Here is an 18,100-nt window from a genome sequence, read left to right as displayed (position 1 = left end):
GCTTAGGATTGGGTTGTCAATCTTTTTGGTTATTTGCAGTCATTTTGGTATAATGCTTTTAGTAAGCCTCATTTTTATATCTAAAAGCTCTATTACTAATTAAGATGGTGGTTTGTTCAAAAGATTAATATTGATTGTTCCAAAGATCAATCTAATTTGTATATTCCATCTAATTAATTATAATTCTTTATCTTTTTCTTTGTAGGGAAAATGTTACCTCTTTGTCGTTTGATTTATATGCCATTATATGGAAGGAGGTTTGTTGGTCAAATTACAAGCTTGATTCAGTCCCTAAAACAAGAAATTTATGTTGAACATTACCACTAAATTAATTGGCAAAAAACTCGAAATATATGTGCAAAGGTAGGCTTAAGAATGGAAATTTCAAACTTTAAAAAACTGATTCTCATGAAATTTATCCAAGTATTTATTTAGTAATGTTAAATTTATATTGTTAGGAGGATCTCTACTATCCACACCCTTTAGCGCAAGACATGCTATGGGGATTTCTTTATAAGGTTGGGAAACCTCTTTTCGCAAGTTGGCTTTTTTCTATACTTAGAGAGAAGGCTTTAAAGGTCACATTGGAGCACATTCATTATGAAGACCAGAATAGTAGATACCTTTGCATTGGAGCTGCGGAGAAGGTAATTTTAATTATTCTTGTGGTGTGAATATCAAAAACTTTGCATAATTTAAAATGAGAACAATGATAAGTAGTGTAGATTAAAGCTATTATGAATCGAATTGGAAATATAGATATTGTACATTGATTAGTTGAACTATAGGTGTTGTGCTTGCTAGCATGTTGGGTTGAGGATCCAAATTCAGAGGCTTATATGTTTCATCTTGCTCGACTGAAAGATTATTTTCGGATTGCTGAAGATGGCCTTAAAATTCAGGTGATAATCATGAAATTCAATGCCTTTTACTTGAAGGTCTTCTATGTTAAATTGTAGCATAAGTAATTATGACTATAATGTGTTATGTGACTTAATTATAGGGTATTTCTTCTCAAACATGGATCACTAGCTTTGCTGTCCAAGCTATTGTCTCCAGTGGTTTTAATGAAGAATATCGACACTCTCTCTTAAAAAGCACATGATTTTATCAAAAATTCACAGGTACGTACAATCTTTTAAGATTATTGTTTTTATTCATTAACATCGTTTCCAAGTTTGATTCCTTTCAGGAAGTTAACAAGATTTTTTTTGTAAGACATAACTTGTGAATCAATAAAATATTAGTAAAAAAAAAATACTAATTCTTGTTCATTTATATTATTATGCACTCTAATTTAAAATTCTAACTTACTAATCTTCATCCTACCTCTTAAGTCCTCAATTCATACATTTATTTTGGTCACTCTCAAGGTCCAAAGAAACCCTTCAGGGGATTTTACCAAAATGTATCGTTATATTTCTAGAGGTGCATGGGCATTCTCAACTGCAGACCATGGGTGGCAAGTTTCAGATTGCACAGCAGAAGCACTAAAGGTAGAAAATTTTAGAAATAAGTATGAATGAAAAATGCATATACAATTGTTTAGATGTTGTGCTTTAGGTTTGTTAATTAGATTTAACTACAATGCAACAATATTATCTTTCATGAAGGAAGGATAATTAAATTCAACCATGTGATTTATTGATCAATGCAATCAAATGATTAGATTTAATTGTGAAATCCAGTACAACACATATATAAAATTGTACCTTTAATTTTGCCCTAAGCATTATTAGCTACTTAGGAAATTTAGAGGTTCTACTCACAATGTCAGTCAGCTTTGACTGTTCTCTTAATTAATTTCCTTCTAATTTCATAGGCCGTTCTTATGCTTTCAAAAATTTCACCGGAGATTGTTGGAAGAAAATTAGATACAAGTTGCTTGTATAATGCTGTTGATGTCATTCTCTATTTCCAAGTAAGCAGAACTTTTATTTTTTTTTTATTTACTTTTTTTTTTTATGTAAACACTAAACACTCATATAAATAGTTACTTTATATGCTCACACCCTTGTGTTAACTTCAGTAAATCACTATGATTAATAACTTTTCATTTAAACATATACTCAGAGTAATAACGGGGGCTTTTTAGCATGGAAGCCAGTTAGAGCGCTCAGTTGGTTTGAGGTACTCCTAATTTATTGTAGTACTTTTATTTTAAGAAGTAATGTTAGGGTATTACAAATTTTATTACGTTGAACTTATAAACTAATGTTTCATGAATCACGCAGAGAAAGTTCAAATATCTATATCTATATATTTATAATAGCAGAAATTGAGAGAAAGTGAATTCCTATAATTAAGGAGGTATTGACAAATAGGAATGATGGTTTTTAGACCCCTTAAAACCAATTGATTTAACCTAAGTAATTAGCCAAGTTATTACTTAGTCCAAATTAACACATCTAGCTTATCATAATAACAAAGATCAAATCAAGTAAAGCAGCGGAAAATAAATAATACAAGATATGATCACCTAGGAAACTAAACCGGTAAAAATCTGGGGAGGATTTAGCCTAACTATCCTCAAGGTAAAAAGAAAATCCACTAGAAAGAATCGAAGTTCATACAATAAGACTTACAGGCCCCCACGCTCGACTTCTTATTGCTACCAACCAGTAGAACTTACTGACACGACCACGTGCAAGCTCCGAATCCACGGACACCTTCTTTCTTTAGCCTTTGCAAAACACAAACACCCCCGTTTGTGACTTTGAGATCCCACTCAAAGATTTAGCAATACAAACTCTCTTGTTTGTGACTCCAAGACCACCCTTGAAGGTTTAGATCATCAACACCTTTGATGACAAGAGAAAACAGCAACTTCTACAATATCAGATATTGAGATTCTTCAAGGAATAGCACCGGTAGAAGACATAAGAGAGCTTTTTAGGAACAAAACCCTAAATACAAAAGAGGCACACTCTTTTCTCTCTGAAAAGCCTTATAAAAACGTGCTTAGAGTTTCGTTTATATACTGGGAGAAGTAGATTAGAAACCCTAATCCTAAATGGGATTAAACTGCTGTTTGGGCTTAATTAAAATTTTGCAGATACGACTTTTGATCGATCGAACTAGACAAATTGTGAAATCTTCTTCTGTAGCTTGTATGTTCTTGAATCTTGACTTGAATCACCTTGAGCATTATCTAATAATACCTATAGACTCTAAGATCTATATCTAGATAAGTTTGTGTTCACGATTTGCAAATTGTTCTAAACATTTAGAACTTAACAAACTCCCCCTTTGGCAATTCGTGACAAAACTTTCATACAAAATGAAATGCTCAATTACAAGAACAACCCAATACGATAAAATGCCCAATTACATCACAAATCCCAATCTAAGACTCCTAACCTAGAAGTTGCAAGAAGAGGTAGAGGGTCTCGATCAGAATGCACCTGTCTTTCCTGAAACACTCAACAAACACATCACCGCATGTGTGGAACAAAGACATATAAACAATAATATGAAACAGAATATAAAAAACAAAAGTAAATTCTAACTCTCCCCCTAAGTTAGATACATCAAAAAGTTTTTATATTCTCCCCCTTTGAAAAACAATTTTATCTCCCCCTAAATAGAAGAGAAAAGACAAGGGAGGCAGGGCCAAATACCATGCCAAACAAACAGGTCATCTATGCCTCCCCCTTTTTGTCATGTATTGACAAAGACTACCTAATCAGAAGATAGACAGAAAATATACGCAACAGAATAAGAGAAAATAGAGACAACTCCCCCTATGAAGAGCAACAACTCCCCCTAAGAACCACAAAGGTTAAAAAAAAAATTCCCCCTATAAAAATAGGAAAAACAAAACAAGTTTTGGGAAAAATAGTTTTGGGGAAAAATAAAAGGGGTGGGGATAAATAAAAAGACACAAACCAAGGTTTTTAAAAAAAACTAAGTTGAGGATACACATGAAGAAAAAATATTCTCTCTTTCAATAAAATGCAAACATGGCACTATGTGACCCAAAACAGTTGCATGAGTAGAGAAAATATTTGCACATTGACTATTCATCATATCTCTTAAGAAAAATATTTTCTACAATTCACACATAAAAAAAGGCATATAGTAGAAAGTACATAGCTCAATAATTAATCAATCAATTTTTTGATCAAGTTGAGTACCCAATGTAGTAAAGTGTATGCATGTTATGTGTGAAAACAATGAGAGATATGACTGCAAAACTGCAAGATGGATACAAAAGCAATGCAATGTATGTGAATCCTAGACATAAAATTAAGGAACTTTTAATCTTGGATGGCCACAACAAGATCACACACAATATAATGTACCAAGTTTAGCAAATAGTAACTTGTGTAGTGTGTGCAACTAGTAAAAACTTGAGAGACATGTGAGGTGATATGTGAATAGCAATCAATCACAAAGTCTACAAAATTTATCACATTGAATTTAAAAGAGGCTATCACCTAAAGAGTTACATCATATAACTCCCACATCTCCTAGATCATAAGCTTGCAATCATGTAAGTTTCTTGAATTATGCCTCATAATATACACACCAATTTTAATTCATTCAGAAACTTATTAAAAAGCCAAGATAATGTACACACCAATTTTAATTATGTGAATTGGTATCAAGCCTAATAGTACACACCAATTTTATGTATTAAGCAATTAAACTGAGGCTTCACTTTATGTTCTTTTTGTGCATGTACTACACTTTCTCGAGCACAAAATCTTATGATATGCACTAAGATGTTCATGATTGGCTAGTGAACAGTGGTGAGATGGTTATTTATGCCCTTCTCTAAAGGTTCAAGTCCGACTGTCAAAGACATGTGATTTCAAGATCAAAACAAAGTGATCAAAACCATAAACATCTTTCCCACACAACATGCACTACAAAGCTTCGACTAGTAAAGTGCAATAAGTAAACTCATCAAGGCTAAACAAAGTACATAAACTTGTTATGTAAAGATAATATGGCAATCCTTGATTATAAATCCAAGATGTGAAATACAAAACACAAAAATCTTTTTGGCTTTAAAAAATTTATGACCAAAAACAAAAAGCACATATTATGCTAAATGAACAATGCAAATGCAATGCATGACAGTGCTTAATTAAGCTATAGAGGGTACACAAACAAGAAATATCAATTTCTTAATTAACCCTTGAGTACATGTACAAACTAGTACATACTCACATAAAATCAAAAATAGCTTAGCACTTATATAACACATACTATCCAAGTTTCTCCACAGTGTCAAGCATGTTTTAAATCAAGAGAGATATCATAATTCATGTAAGCCTCAAGAAAAATAAATCAAGGCTCAAAATAAAATATTTTTGTCTTTTTGAAAATTTTTCAATGTTTTTGGATTTTTTTTTATTAAAAAAAAATTCTAAAAGAAACAAAACAACCAAAAAACAAAAACAAGGCATGTCCATAAACAATTGAAAGAATTAAATTAGGGACAAGTTAGCAACACTCACCTTGGAGAATCTTTTCTCACCTATATAGCACGAGTCTTTGGCTTTGTAGGTGAAAATTCATGAGAAGCAGAGTGTATTTGAGAAATTACACCAATCTTCTGAGAAAAACTAAAATCCTGCAAATTCCTTTCATAAGCCAACAAGCTCAAATTTTTCAAAAAAAATATGAAACAATTTGTATGGACTTATGGCAGGAGAAATATCATCACAAATCCTAGATTGAAACATAGAATGCTTAAATTTCAATTTATGACAATTAGGACGAATGTGACTGGAGACACCACAAAAGTGACAAACAGGAACAAATTTAGGAACATCAGTATTCCTAACAACAAGTCTAGTCTCAGATTTTGGTTTTTACCTCAACAAAGAACAATTTGGTTGAATATGACGAACAACATCACAAAGGTGACAAGTAGGCACAAAAATAGATTTATTATGCTCTCTAACAGTAGGTTTAGACATAGGTTTAGAAACATAAGCGTCAACATCAGAACTTTTACCTTTGTCTAACCTAACAAAATAAGCCTTTTCTTTATTATTCCTCTTGAAAGAATGGATATAAACTTTTTCAGTTTTAGGCTTTAGAGGAACAGAAACACTTCTGTTATCAACAGTAGACTTGGTACAAGCCAAATTTTCAATTTTAGCTTTAGATTCAACTAACTCTTGTTCCAATCTTTTCATCTTCTCATCTTGAGAGGAAATTTGATTTCTCAAAAATTCATTCTTTTTATTAGATTTATCTAATCTAATAACCAATTCCTCTTTTTCAAGATTAGCCAATTTTAACTCTTCCTTGAATTTCTTAGCAATTTTCATAAATTTCAATAATTCCTTACGAAGAGTTTCACATGCATCAATAAAATCAATAGAAGCATGAGCAGAAACATGATCAGAAAGACACTTCAAATTATCCATAACAACAGGGGTCAAGGATCAGCTCTTAGATCAAAAGATCTAAAATAAAAGAGCAACCGGCTCTGATACCACTTGATGGTTTTTAGACCGCTTAAAACTAATTGATTTAACCTAAGTAATTAGCCAAGTTGTTATTTAGTCCAAATTAACATGTCTAGGTTATCACAATAACAAAGATCAAATCAAGCAAAGCAGCGGAAAATAAATAACACAAGATATGATCACCCAGGAAATCAAACCGGTAAAAATCTGGGGAGAATTTAACCTAGCTATCCTCAAGGTAAAAAGCAAATCCACTAGAAAGAATCAAAGTTCATACAATAAGACTTACAGACCCCAATGCTAGACTTCTTATTGCTACCAACCAGTAGAACTTACTGATATGACCACGTGCAAACTTCGAATCCACGGACTTCTTCTTGCTTTGGCCTTTGCAAAACACAAACACCCCCGTTTATGACTTTGAGATCCCACTCAAAGATTTAGCAACACAAACTCTCTTGTTTGTGACTCCAAGACCACCCTTGAAGGTTTAGATCATCAACATCTTTGATGACAAGAGAAGGCAACAACTTCTACAATACTAGATCTTGAGATTCTTCAAGGAATAGCACCGGTAGAAGACATAAGAGAGCTTTTTAGGAACAAAACCCTAATGTAAGGTTGAATTTATTCAACCATCTAATTGGCTTTATTCCGTGCCAAATTTGCTTGTAATTCAGCATTTAGTAACCCTGTATTTAAGTGGGTTTGATGTAAGGGTAGTGAGTGAGAGAGAGTGAAGATTGCTCAAGAGTGTGCAAGAAAACAGAGACTCGCAGGTGACTCGCCGCTGCAAGCCGCCAGACATAGCACACGTGCCAAGCATGCTGGAAGGTGAACAGTCATGCAAGCTGAAGCACTACAGGACAAAACAGGACAACTGGCCATACGGTTATCACGCGACTAGATCTCGCGACTTAGTCAAGCCGCGAGGTCAAGCCGCGAGCCACCCCTGTTTTGTAAAACCTGATGTTTCACATTCCTCTCTCACTCCAGTATAAATACCCATTTTACCCACGATTGTAAGAGAGCTTCCAGAGAGAACTTTGAGAGAGAAACCCTAAAGAAAAACAAGATTGATTCACCCACAATCTATACATTAGAGTCTCTTCAAATTCCTCAACTCTCTTCCTCTCCATTGTCAAATCCTTGAGAGGCATTATACCAAACCTGGTTCTCACCATCATTATCACTGTGAGACAGCTGTTTGGATTTCTGGGAAGTAGTTAGGAAGGAACCAATCTTCATTGGTTGGTGCTACGGTCTAGTAGCGGAATCCGGGAAGCTAGAAAAGAAAAAGGTTCGGCGCAACCTCGTTGGAGCAAGAAGCTTGGAGGGCTTAGGTGTACTGGGTAGATTAGGCTTGGAGGGTCTATTGCTGTCCATGTATCCCAACTATATTTTCTAGTGGATTATTTACCGTTTGGAGGGCGGCGGAGAGGTTTTACGCCGAGGGCTTCGGTTTCCTCTTCGATAACACATCGCGTGTTGTCTTTGTGTTTGCATCTTCCTTCCTCTCTATCTTTGCCTTTTTATTATCTGCTGTGGATTGTGTTTTGTTTCAGTTTAGATAGTTTTTACCAATTTCATATTATAGCGTATGTTAAGTTTCCGCACACTAGTTGTTTGACATGTTGCTTGAATTGGTTAAGTTGTAATTTGGGGGTCTAAACGTTCAAAGGTGTTTATACACGTTTTTGAACTTTCAATTGGTATCAGAGCAGGTACACTGTTATTGGTTTCATTACCATTGTGTGATCCTTGACTCCCTTTTGAGATGGATCGGTCTCAATCCCTAAATGCACCTCCATATTTTGATGGTAGTAATTATGCTTTTTGGAAGGTTCGCATGAGAGCTTTTCTGTGTTCTATTGATGAATCCGTTTGGGATGTTATTGAGATTGGTTGGACCAGATCTGAGGCAGCCAAATCCACTTGGGATAAGGCAGCACTTGCTACATCTAATGCTAACAGTAAAACACTTAATGCTATTTTCTGTGGTGTGTCTACAGATGAATTTTACAGGATTTCTCATATTACCATTACCAAAGAAGTATGGGAGATTTTGGAAACCACCTATGAAGGCACGAAGAAAGTGAAAGACACCAAGTTGTAAATGCTGACCACTCGGTTTGAGGAGCTCAAAATGAGTGAGGATGAGTCTTTTGACTCTTTCTATGGGAAGCTAAATGAGGTGGTTGTCAGCAAGTTCAACTTGGGGGAGAAAACAGAGGATTCAAAAATTGTAAGGAAGATCCTTCGATCATTGCCGAAAAGTTTTCGTGCTAAAGTAACGTCGATTGAAGAGAGTAAGGACCTTGATGACATCAAAGTCCAGGAGCTGGTTGGTTCTCTTCAGACTTATGAGATGTCGTTGCCCAATCAACGGAAGAGTAAATCTCTTGCTCTTAAGACCATTAATGGGAAGGTGGAAGATCAAGACTCATCGGGAGAAGATGTGGTTGACAAAGATGTTGCATACCTTGTCAAAAATTTTAGAAAGTTCTTGAAATTCAAAAATAATGGCAAATTTGATGATAAAAGAAAATTCCAAAGTTTTGGAAGGGAGAAAAGGGAATTCAAAAAGAAAGATGGAAAAGAATCCCAACCTACACAAGGTGTTACTTGCTTCGAATGTAACGGACATGGACACTTTAAGAAGGAATGTCCGAATTATTTGAAATCGAAAGGCAAAGTGTATGCCACGACATTGAGTGACTCGGATTCATCTGACTCAGAATCAGAAGAAAGCTGTGATGGAGAGGGGAACTATTCAGTTTTTATGACTATTGCTCATGTTGAGTCTTCAGATGAATTGAATCTGCTTGTACGAGACCTTGGAGAACATAGTGATGATGAATCACTAGGAATTGTTGAAGAATCAAATGCTGAAGAAGATGAAAGCACATCAAATCTTCAAGAGAATTATAACTCACTCTTGGAGAAGTCGAGTGAGTACACAAGGGTGGCCAAGGCTACTGTGAGAAAAATGAAGAAGGCAGAGGAGGACTACAAAAGTCTCCTAATCCGATATAGGGAGGCCAAATGTGAGATAGAATCACTGAATGGTGAGCTGTCCGAAGTTTACACAAAAGTGAGATTTCTAGAGCATGAGGTTGTGCAAGCAAATGCTAAAATAGAGAGAGTCACCACCAAGAAGCTAGATGATGTTATCTCATCTCAAAAGAGCTTTTCAGACAAATCCGGATTGGGATATACCGGAGGAAGTAGTTCATCTGGAAATGTCACTAAAGAAGTGAAGTTTGTAAAGGCCAAAGATCCAGTTGTAGCTGACCTTACTGATGAGAAGCTCAAGATGGAGGAGAAGAAGAATGTGGTGAACCAACGGATGTTGAATCCCCATAATCAATCTATGGGCAGGTCTAAATCTCGTGCCAAGTCATGCCTACGACCACAAAGAGGTCCTAGAGCAACTTATGTGTGTCATTATTGTGGACTTCAAGGGCATACTCAACCAAATTGCCAAAAGCTGAGAGCAAAGAATAGTTCAACTCCTCAAAGGTCAGGAGGACTTAGAAATGATAGAAGAAATTGGGCGGGTGATCAATCTAGAGATCAGAATGGTGATCCCGGAATGATGAATGTGATGAAGATGATTGGTGCATTCACCAACTGTTTGGAAAGTTTCTCACGAAGGTTTGAAAGCCCTAACTCCCGTACCCAATCCTATAAGGAAATCACCCCAAACGCAAGTAACGTGTGGGTGAAAAAGGGTATTCATGCATAAGCATTACAACATGTCCATGCATTAATATTCCTATACTTTGTGACGATGTTTGTTTGTTTGCTTGTTGTTTTTCTGTTGGTTGTTTGCTTGTCTACTTGTGCATATATTTTTTAATTTTGTTTTATCAATCTTTTTGCTTTTAGTGTCAAAAATCCAAAAATCACATAAAAATTAGAAAATCAAAAAGCTTGATTGACTTTGTTGAGTTTTTGTCTCAAAACTTGTTTTGCCTTGTACCTTTGTGCTAATGGCTTTGTGCATTTTCGAGCATTGCTTGTTTTCATGCACTCATATCTATGTGGGAGAAATCTTGAAATCGTTGTGATTGTTGTAAATAGATCTTCAAACTTGTCATGAATGATTAGTGAATGGTTATGTTGATCTTGAGACATGCATAGACTTGTGTCTATATATCTTCCCACTATTTATTTTTGTTTTGCTAAAAAGAGCTCACCAAATGTAAATCTCCAAATGAAAAGAGATATTGAGCTGCAAAAGCCTGTCGCACATTCTAGTATTCGACTAGGAAAAAGGGTAAGCGACTTTATATTAAAGAAAATGTTTATTCAAAAGGCCAAAGGCTTGTTCATTAAAGAGAAATATCAAATATCACTCTCACAATGAGAGGTGATTGCCTCAAAAGATCAAAAAGATCAAATGTTATGATTGAAAGTGGAGTCAAATGTAAAGCTCCAAATTATGTTATCAAGTTTTGTGGGAGGTCATATATACATATTTCTATAATTGAGATGGGTCACATGATCTAGTGCTAATTGTGTATGTCTTGGTTGAATTGATCATTGAAACTTCACATTAGACTAAGGACTATCTCATTGTTGATATCCACACACAACACACAAGTTTATGTTCAATAAATACCATATTCATTTGTGTGATTGTACTTGATGAAATGTGTTTTCACATGCTCAATCTTTGTTAAATCAAGCACAAAAAGATTTTTGAGTGTTTTAGGTGTTTTTGGAAAGTATTTTGTTTGAAAAATCTGAAAATTTCAAAAATCCAGTTTTGCCCTATTTTGGAGGCTCAGTCGTGGGTATGTCAAGTCGCGAGCCTCAGTCGCATCTTTGCGGGTCATTTTTGGCGACTTGTTCGCGAGTGGAAGGTCCAGTCGCGAGGGTTACTCAGAGATTTTCACGGCTCAGCTCGCGACTCACTCGCGGGTAGACCTTCCAGTCGCGAAAAACACTTAGAAAAATTTTTCAAATTTTTGTCCTTGAGTGTTTTGGCGGCTTGAACTGGCGACTGTGTAGCGACTCAATCAAGTTGCGAAAAACGCATGTTTGGTAGAAATAGGGGCAGTTTTTAAATCTTTTTCAGTTTTCCCTCGAACATTTCTGTCAGTTCATCTTCTCTCTAAACTATCTCCTTCCCAAACACTCCGTGAATCCATTTTCAAACCTCATTGGTGCTTCTTTTCTTATCCAAATCATCAAGAACAGGTATGGGTTTTCAGTTTTGAACTCATTTCTACTTGATTTTGTGTTTTTCCCTTTGATTTTTTGCATCTGTTTATGTTTTTAGAGATGGGTTTGTGATTCGACTATTGCTCTATGTTCATGCTTAGCTTGCGGATGCTGTTGCTAGAGTTTGTTTTGATCTTGGTTGTTTCCTTTTTGGTCTTCATCCTGTGCTTAGCTAAGTGTGTCTTTTATTTTATCTGATCTTGAGCTGTTGAGTTGTTTCAAAATGTTCCGTTTGAGGATGTGAGTTTTACTATGCTGAATGTGCATGTTCTATTGTGTTAATCTGTTGGGAGCATCTGTTAGTTTCAAAATGCTGATTATGAGTCATATCAGTTTTCCATTATATGTCTCAATGACATATATCTGCCTTTAGGATAGTTCCTATATCTGCTGATTTTATTCTCCCCTGCATTCTCCTTGTTGCTCTTGTGTTTCCTATTTTAGGCTTGTTTATCCATGTGGTTAATCTAAGTAGCTTATTGTTTAAGTGTTCAAGTTCATCTGTGTGGCTGAAATCTCTTTGTTAATTACATGGTACTGACTAGGTCTACACATCAATTTCTATGCTGTTGTGGCCTCTTTTGATTGTTCACAGATGGCTCTCTCACCTCCGAAGAAGAAAACTCCTGCAAAGAAGGCTGACAAAAGATTGAAAATGGATTCTAAACTCTTTAGGTCAGTTCAACACTTTGAGAGATACAAGGATATCTTCTTGAAAGCAGGAATTATTCAAGAAAGATTTGTAGATTTGGAGGACTTAAGACAAACCTTTATCCCCAGCTGTTTTGAAGGAAGAGGATAGGAAAAGCTTCTGAGTGGTCTCCCTGTAGTGTGTGAACCCCTGATTAGGGAGTTTTATTCAAATTCTGTGATAAGGGAGAATGAGTTAAGTTGCTGGGTTAGAGGTAAAGAATTCATTTTGGATGCACATGTCATTGATGATGTGCTAGGGCTTGAAGGATTAGAAGATCAGGAATTTATCAATTATAAGGATAGGAGTGTTTCTATTGAAACAGTTCAACAAAGGATAAGTGGGCAGAGAGAAGGGAAATGTTTGAATACCACTGCCTTTCCAGTGGACATGAGGTGTCTAACAATAATCATGATGTTTAACCTCTATCCCATAAAGAAGTTAACTACAATCAACTGTGCTAGAGCAATTTTTCTGATGGATCTCAAAGAAAAGAATTTCATTGACATAAGTTCTCACATATATGACACCATTGTGGATGAGACAAGAACAACCTCTAGGCCGATGAGGATTTTTAGAAGGAAGGGTGTTCCAATCCCTCAAGACATCAGTCTCATGTCCACACCCTCTGCAATTAACAAGCTTACCTGCAAAAGGATACGTGTTAGGCTTCCAGGAGAAGAAGATGAAGGTGATGAAGGAGAGGGTGTCCCAATGGAGACTGAAGCAGAGGCAGCAGGGCATGCATCAACCTCAACACCCAGGAAGAGTGGCAAAAGGTCTAGAGCATCAACTTCTTCAGATACACCTCCAGATGCTTTCCAAATCATTCTAGAACGACTTGATGGGATCAGAGAAGTCCAGACTGAGCACTCTGAGAGGATGAGAGCCATGCAGGACCAGATTGATGTTTTGTCTGCAAAACTTGACAGCTTCACCACCCAGCATGAACAGTGACCCTTTGGCCATTCCGGTCAAAAAGGGGGAGATGTTTCTTTCTGTTGTTAATGACATTGATGATGAGAAGCAGAAAAGTAGCTCTTAAGGGGAAGTAATGTGTTGAGGGGGAGTTGTCAAAGTTGTCAAAATCAAAAACTTTGTTTATATATGCTTATGTTTTGGGTATTTAATGTTTATATGGGTTTCATACACTGTGTTTTTGGTGTATAGTTGTTTCTAACTCATAACTTATACTCTTGGTTTAATCTTTTATATATTTTGATGATGTTATTCAGGATATATGGTGGTTTGTACCCATGTGCTTTTGTAAGCTTTTAGGGTTAATGTTTTATGCATAGTTTGTAGGCTTTATGGTATGTACCTTGCTTAATGCAGCCTTTATGCTATGTTGAAATCAGTACTTTAATCTAAATGTCTTGCATTTTGATTTATGTACTGTCACTCTTGTGCCCTTGTAGGATTGTTCCTAGATGCATATACCTTGTGTATTATGCATTGGTTGAGTGTTGAGCATACAAGTATCTTGCCTTGTGCGTGTTAACTTGTATGTCCTTATGTTCATTCCAAGTGTGAATGAGCACTGTGATCACTACCTTGTGGTGTTCACTTGGTTGATCAAGCCTTGGTTTGTTTCTTAACTCCATCTTTGCTTGATCACATATTGCCTGTTTCATATGCATTTTATGATTTTCTGCTTACAATGATCATGGTGTATTGTTGTGTTTCAGGAGTATTATGTTCATATGATTCAAGTGCTTCACAGCTTCTAGAGTTAGGTGTGAGTGAGTTTTGTTCAACTGTTCTCAACTCATATGTTAAGTCTAAAGTCTATTTTAGGGTTTTGTCACGAAATAGCCAAAGGGGGAGATTGTAAGGTTGAATTTATTCAACCATCTAATTGGCTTTATTCCGTGTCAAATTTGCTTGTAATTCAGCATTTAGTAACCCTGTATTTAGGTGGGTTTGATGTAAGGGTAGTGAGTGAGATAGAGTGAATATTGCTCAAGAATGTGCAAGAAAACAGAGACTCGCGGCTGGGCCTCGCGGCTGCAAGCCGTCAGACGCAGTACACGTGCCAAGCATGCTAGAAGGTGAACAGTCATGCATGCTGGAGCACTACAGGACAACTGGCCATACGGTTATCTCGCGACTGGATCTCGCGACTTAGTCAAGCCGCGAGCCACCCCTGTTTTGTAAAACCTAACGTTTCACATTCCTCTCCCACTCCAGTATAAATACCCCTTTTACCCACGATTGTAAGAGAGCTTCCAAAGAGAACTTTGAGAGAGAAACCCTAAAGAAAAACAAGATTGATTCACCCACAATCTATACATTAGAGTCTCTTCAAATTCCTCAACTCTCTTCCTCTCCATTGTCAAATCCTTGAGAGGCATTATACCAGACCTAGTTCTCACCATCATCATCACTGTGAGACAGCTGTTTGGATTTCTGGGAAGCAGTTAGGAAGGAACCAATCTTCATTGGTTGATGCTACGGTCTAGTAACGGAATCCGGGAAGCTAGAAAAGAAAAAGGTTCGGCGCAACCTCGTTGGAGCAAGAAGCTTGGAGGGCTTAGGTGCACTGGGTAGATTAGGCTTGGAGGGTCTATTGCTGTTCATGTATCCCAACTGTATTTTCTAGTGGATTGTTTACTGCTTGGAGGGCGGCGGAGAGGTTTTACGTCGAGGGCTTCGGTTTCCTCTTCGATAGCACATCGCGTGTTGTCTTTATCTTTGCCTTCGATAACACATCGCGTGGATTGTGTTTTGTTTCGGCTTAGATAGTTTTTACCAATTTCATATTATAGCGTATGTTAAGTTTTCGCACACTAGTTGTTTGACATATTGCTTGAATTGGTTAAGTTGTAATTTGGGGGTCTAAACGTTCAAAGGTGTTTATACACGTTTTTATACTTTCACCTAAATACAAAAGAGGCACACTCTTTTCTCTTTGAAAAGCCTTATAAAAACATGCTTAGAGTTTCCTTTATATACTGGGAGAAGTAGATTAGAAACACTAATTTTAAATGGGCTTGAACTGCTGTTTGGGCTTAATTAAAATTCTGCAGATATGACTTTCGATCGATCGAGCCTGTCTTTCGATCGATCGAACTAGACAGATTGTGAAATCTTCTTCTGCAGCTTGTATGTTCTTGAATCTTGACTTGAATCACCTTGAGCATTGTCTAATAATACCTATAAACTCTAAGATCTATATCTAGACAAGTTTGTGTTCACGATTTGCCAATTGATCTAAACATTTAGAACCTAACAAGGAAAATTGACTATCTAAAATTCAGTCACATTTAAGTTAAAAAGAGATAATCTACATTATTTGGTAATGCTACAACACCGTTTAAAAGTGATAAATTATAATGTTTCACTACGTTAAAATACTGTTTGGAGCCCTCTTGGTATAAAAGGAAGCTAACCGCTTATAAAAAAAATAGAAAAAAAAAACAAAAAACAAAGATTGGTACATGGAGAAAGGAGAGAGAGATCAATAGAAAAAGGAGAGAAACAGAGAGATAGAGATAGAGAGAAGGGCACCACCTAGATCTTCTGCCATCTTTGTATTCCCAATCAAAAGTTCAATCTCACTCTAATTTCAGTTTCTCCTCCTATGAATACTCACTCTTTTCGCTTCCTTTTGAATTTTCTTAACACCAATGCTTGCGATGCGGAGATAGAGAAGGAGGAAAAAAAAAACCTTGCGATACAGAGATGAGAAGGAGACAGAGTTCGTACGCACCACCATCCGTTCCCCTACCAAAATTATACCATTAGAACTGGCACCGATAACCTAAAGGTACATGTAGGAATTGAGCTACGGACATAGAAAGAACTACCACCGGTAAGTTTTTCTTTTTTTCTTTCTTTCTTAGATCTGGATATGGGTATGAAATATGAATTATTTTTGAGAAATTTGGTTGGATTGATTTTAATTTAGGTATTTGGGTTACATTAGGTTTTGATTTGATTTTTTGGAATTTAGGGTTATATATGATTTAGGTCTGGAGAGGGCAGAGACAAAGAAATAAGAGAGAACGTGAGTTCGTTATTCAGAAAGAGCATTGGTAACCAGAGAAATCAGACATCTTCCTATCAGAATGCCAGAAACCTTTAACGATAATTTTTATTTTATTTTATTTTTTATATTGCTTTAAACGTTTGAGTTGATTTAGTTTTAGGTTTGGGTATTTAATTGATTTGAATTGATTTTGGTTGGATTGATTTTAATTTAGATATTTGGGTTACATTAGGTTTTGATTTGATTTTTTGAAATTTGGGGTTATATATGATTTAGGTTTGGAGAGGGCAAAAACAGAGAAATTGTGCCTCTTCATATACAACAAAACACAATTTAAAAACCTCTTGAACAAAACGGTGTACCATTTAGTTTTTAACCGATTCATCACTATTAAAAATAACAAAATCTAAATAACGATAGTAAAAAACGATCGAATGGTAGTTAGAATTGGTTTGGGGTAAGATTATGGGTTATAATAAGGTAGTTAGAATTGGTTTTATTGTGCATAGTTGTTGTTGTTGAAAGGCAGAAATTTGAGACTATAAAGCATAGATAGAGTGACATCTGAACCTCCGCCAGTCAGACTATTAGAATCATTACTGGTAAAGTTCTGATTATATTCCTATTTAAATACAATATCCTGCTTCTAGCCAAATTGTTTTGTCTGCTACCGTCCATACACCAATCTTCCTCTCTCCAATTTATCCTATCTGACCCTCTTCAGAAATTTTAAATATTTACTATCAAGTATCACCAGATGCATTCAATGATGACAAGCATTGGACTTTTCAACGACACATCAAAGATATTCAGTGACTCAATATTGTTTCACCAAGGTATTTTTGAATTTGATTTGTGTTTCGATTTATTTCCATTGTTACGTTTAAAACCTATGTCAATGCATGTAAAGAATTATACTTCAATTTGCACTTTGTATATTTCCAACACACTATTCCAGCAGGAAATGATGCAACCCAAACTGACATGGCTTAAATCGCATCGGCATTGAAAGCTTGAACAACCAAGGCTAGATTGAATGCAACCACTAGCTACAAGCACACCTGTTAGCTACAAGCACACCCGCTTGTGTATTCTTTAAGTTTCAATGGCAGCAACTAAATTGATCATCAACGTGTAGAAAATATCTCCTCCTTGAAAACCCTAAATTTGTGTAAAGGAAAGCTCCTCTAGATCTCACAAGAGATTTACACAATCCGCAAATATGAGCAACACTAAAACGTGGCTAGGGTTTGCCTTTTATACTTAGGACAAATAAGAAACCCTAAAAACGTTTTAAAACAAATAGGGCTAAGTTAGACGAATCTGCAGAAAAGCAATCTGCTCGAGCTTCAATCAGTCGAGCCTAAACTTCGATTGATCAAGCCAGGCCGAAAGCCACAGTGCTTCCTGGTTTAAACTCGATTCCAACTTTACATTGACACACAACTTTGAGCTAGCGTTAAATACTTCTAAACAAATTGTTTTGATCATGGTTTGCCAATATTACATATTAGAGTTCTAAATACATAAAATCCTAAATTTTAGAACCTAACAGTGATGTTATCAATATTTTCCTTTACAATATAGAAAATTTAATAAATTTAGTATACACACATAGATTGAAAATAAATCAACAAAAAATATAAGCTTTAAATTTATAATAACACTTGATTAATAGGCCAATAGGTTTGTCTTGATCAAAATTGGGTACTGATCAGATTAACCACATTATTCTTCTCATTGTCCCTTTTTTCG

General features: G+C 35.8%; 1 pseudogene; it reads left to right on the top strand.

The window, feature by feature from the left end:
* The first annotated feature begins 210 nt into the window (after nucleotides 1-210).
* On the top strand, nucleotides 211-2,282 carry LOC115991369 (annotated as a pseudogene).
* The last annotated feature ends 15,818 nt before the right edge of the window (nucleotides 2,283-18,100 follow it).

This window comes from Quercus lobata, chromosome 5 (assembly GCF_001633185.2).
Source record: "Quercus lobata isolate SW786 chromosome 5, ValleyOak3.0 Primary Assembly, whole genome shotgun sequence".
In the NCBI taxonomy this organism is placed as follows: domain Eukaryota; kingdom Viridiplantae; phylum Streptophyta; class Magnoliopsida; order Fagales; family Fagaceae; genus Quercus; species Quercus lobata.
This window is presented reverse-complemented; position numbering and strand designations above follow the sequence as displayed.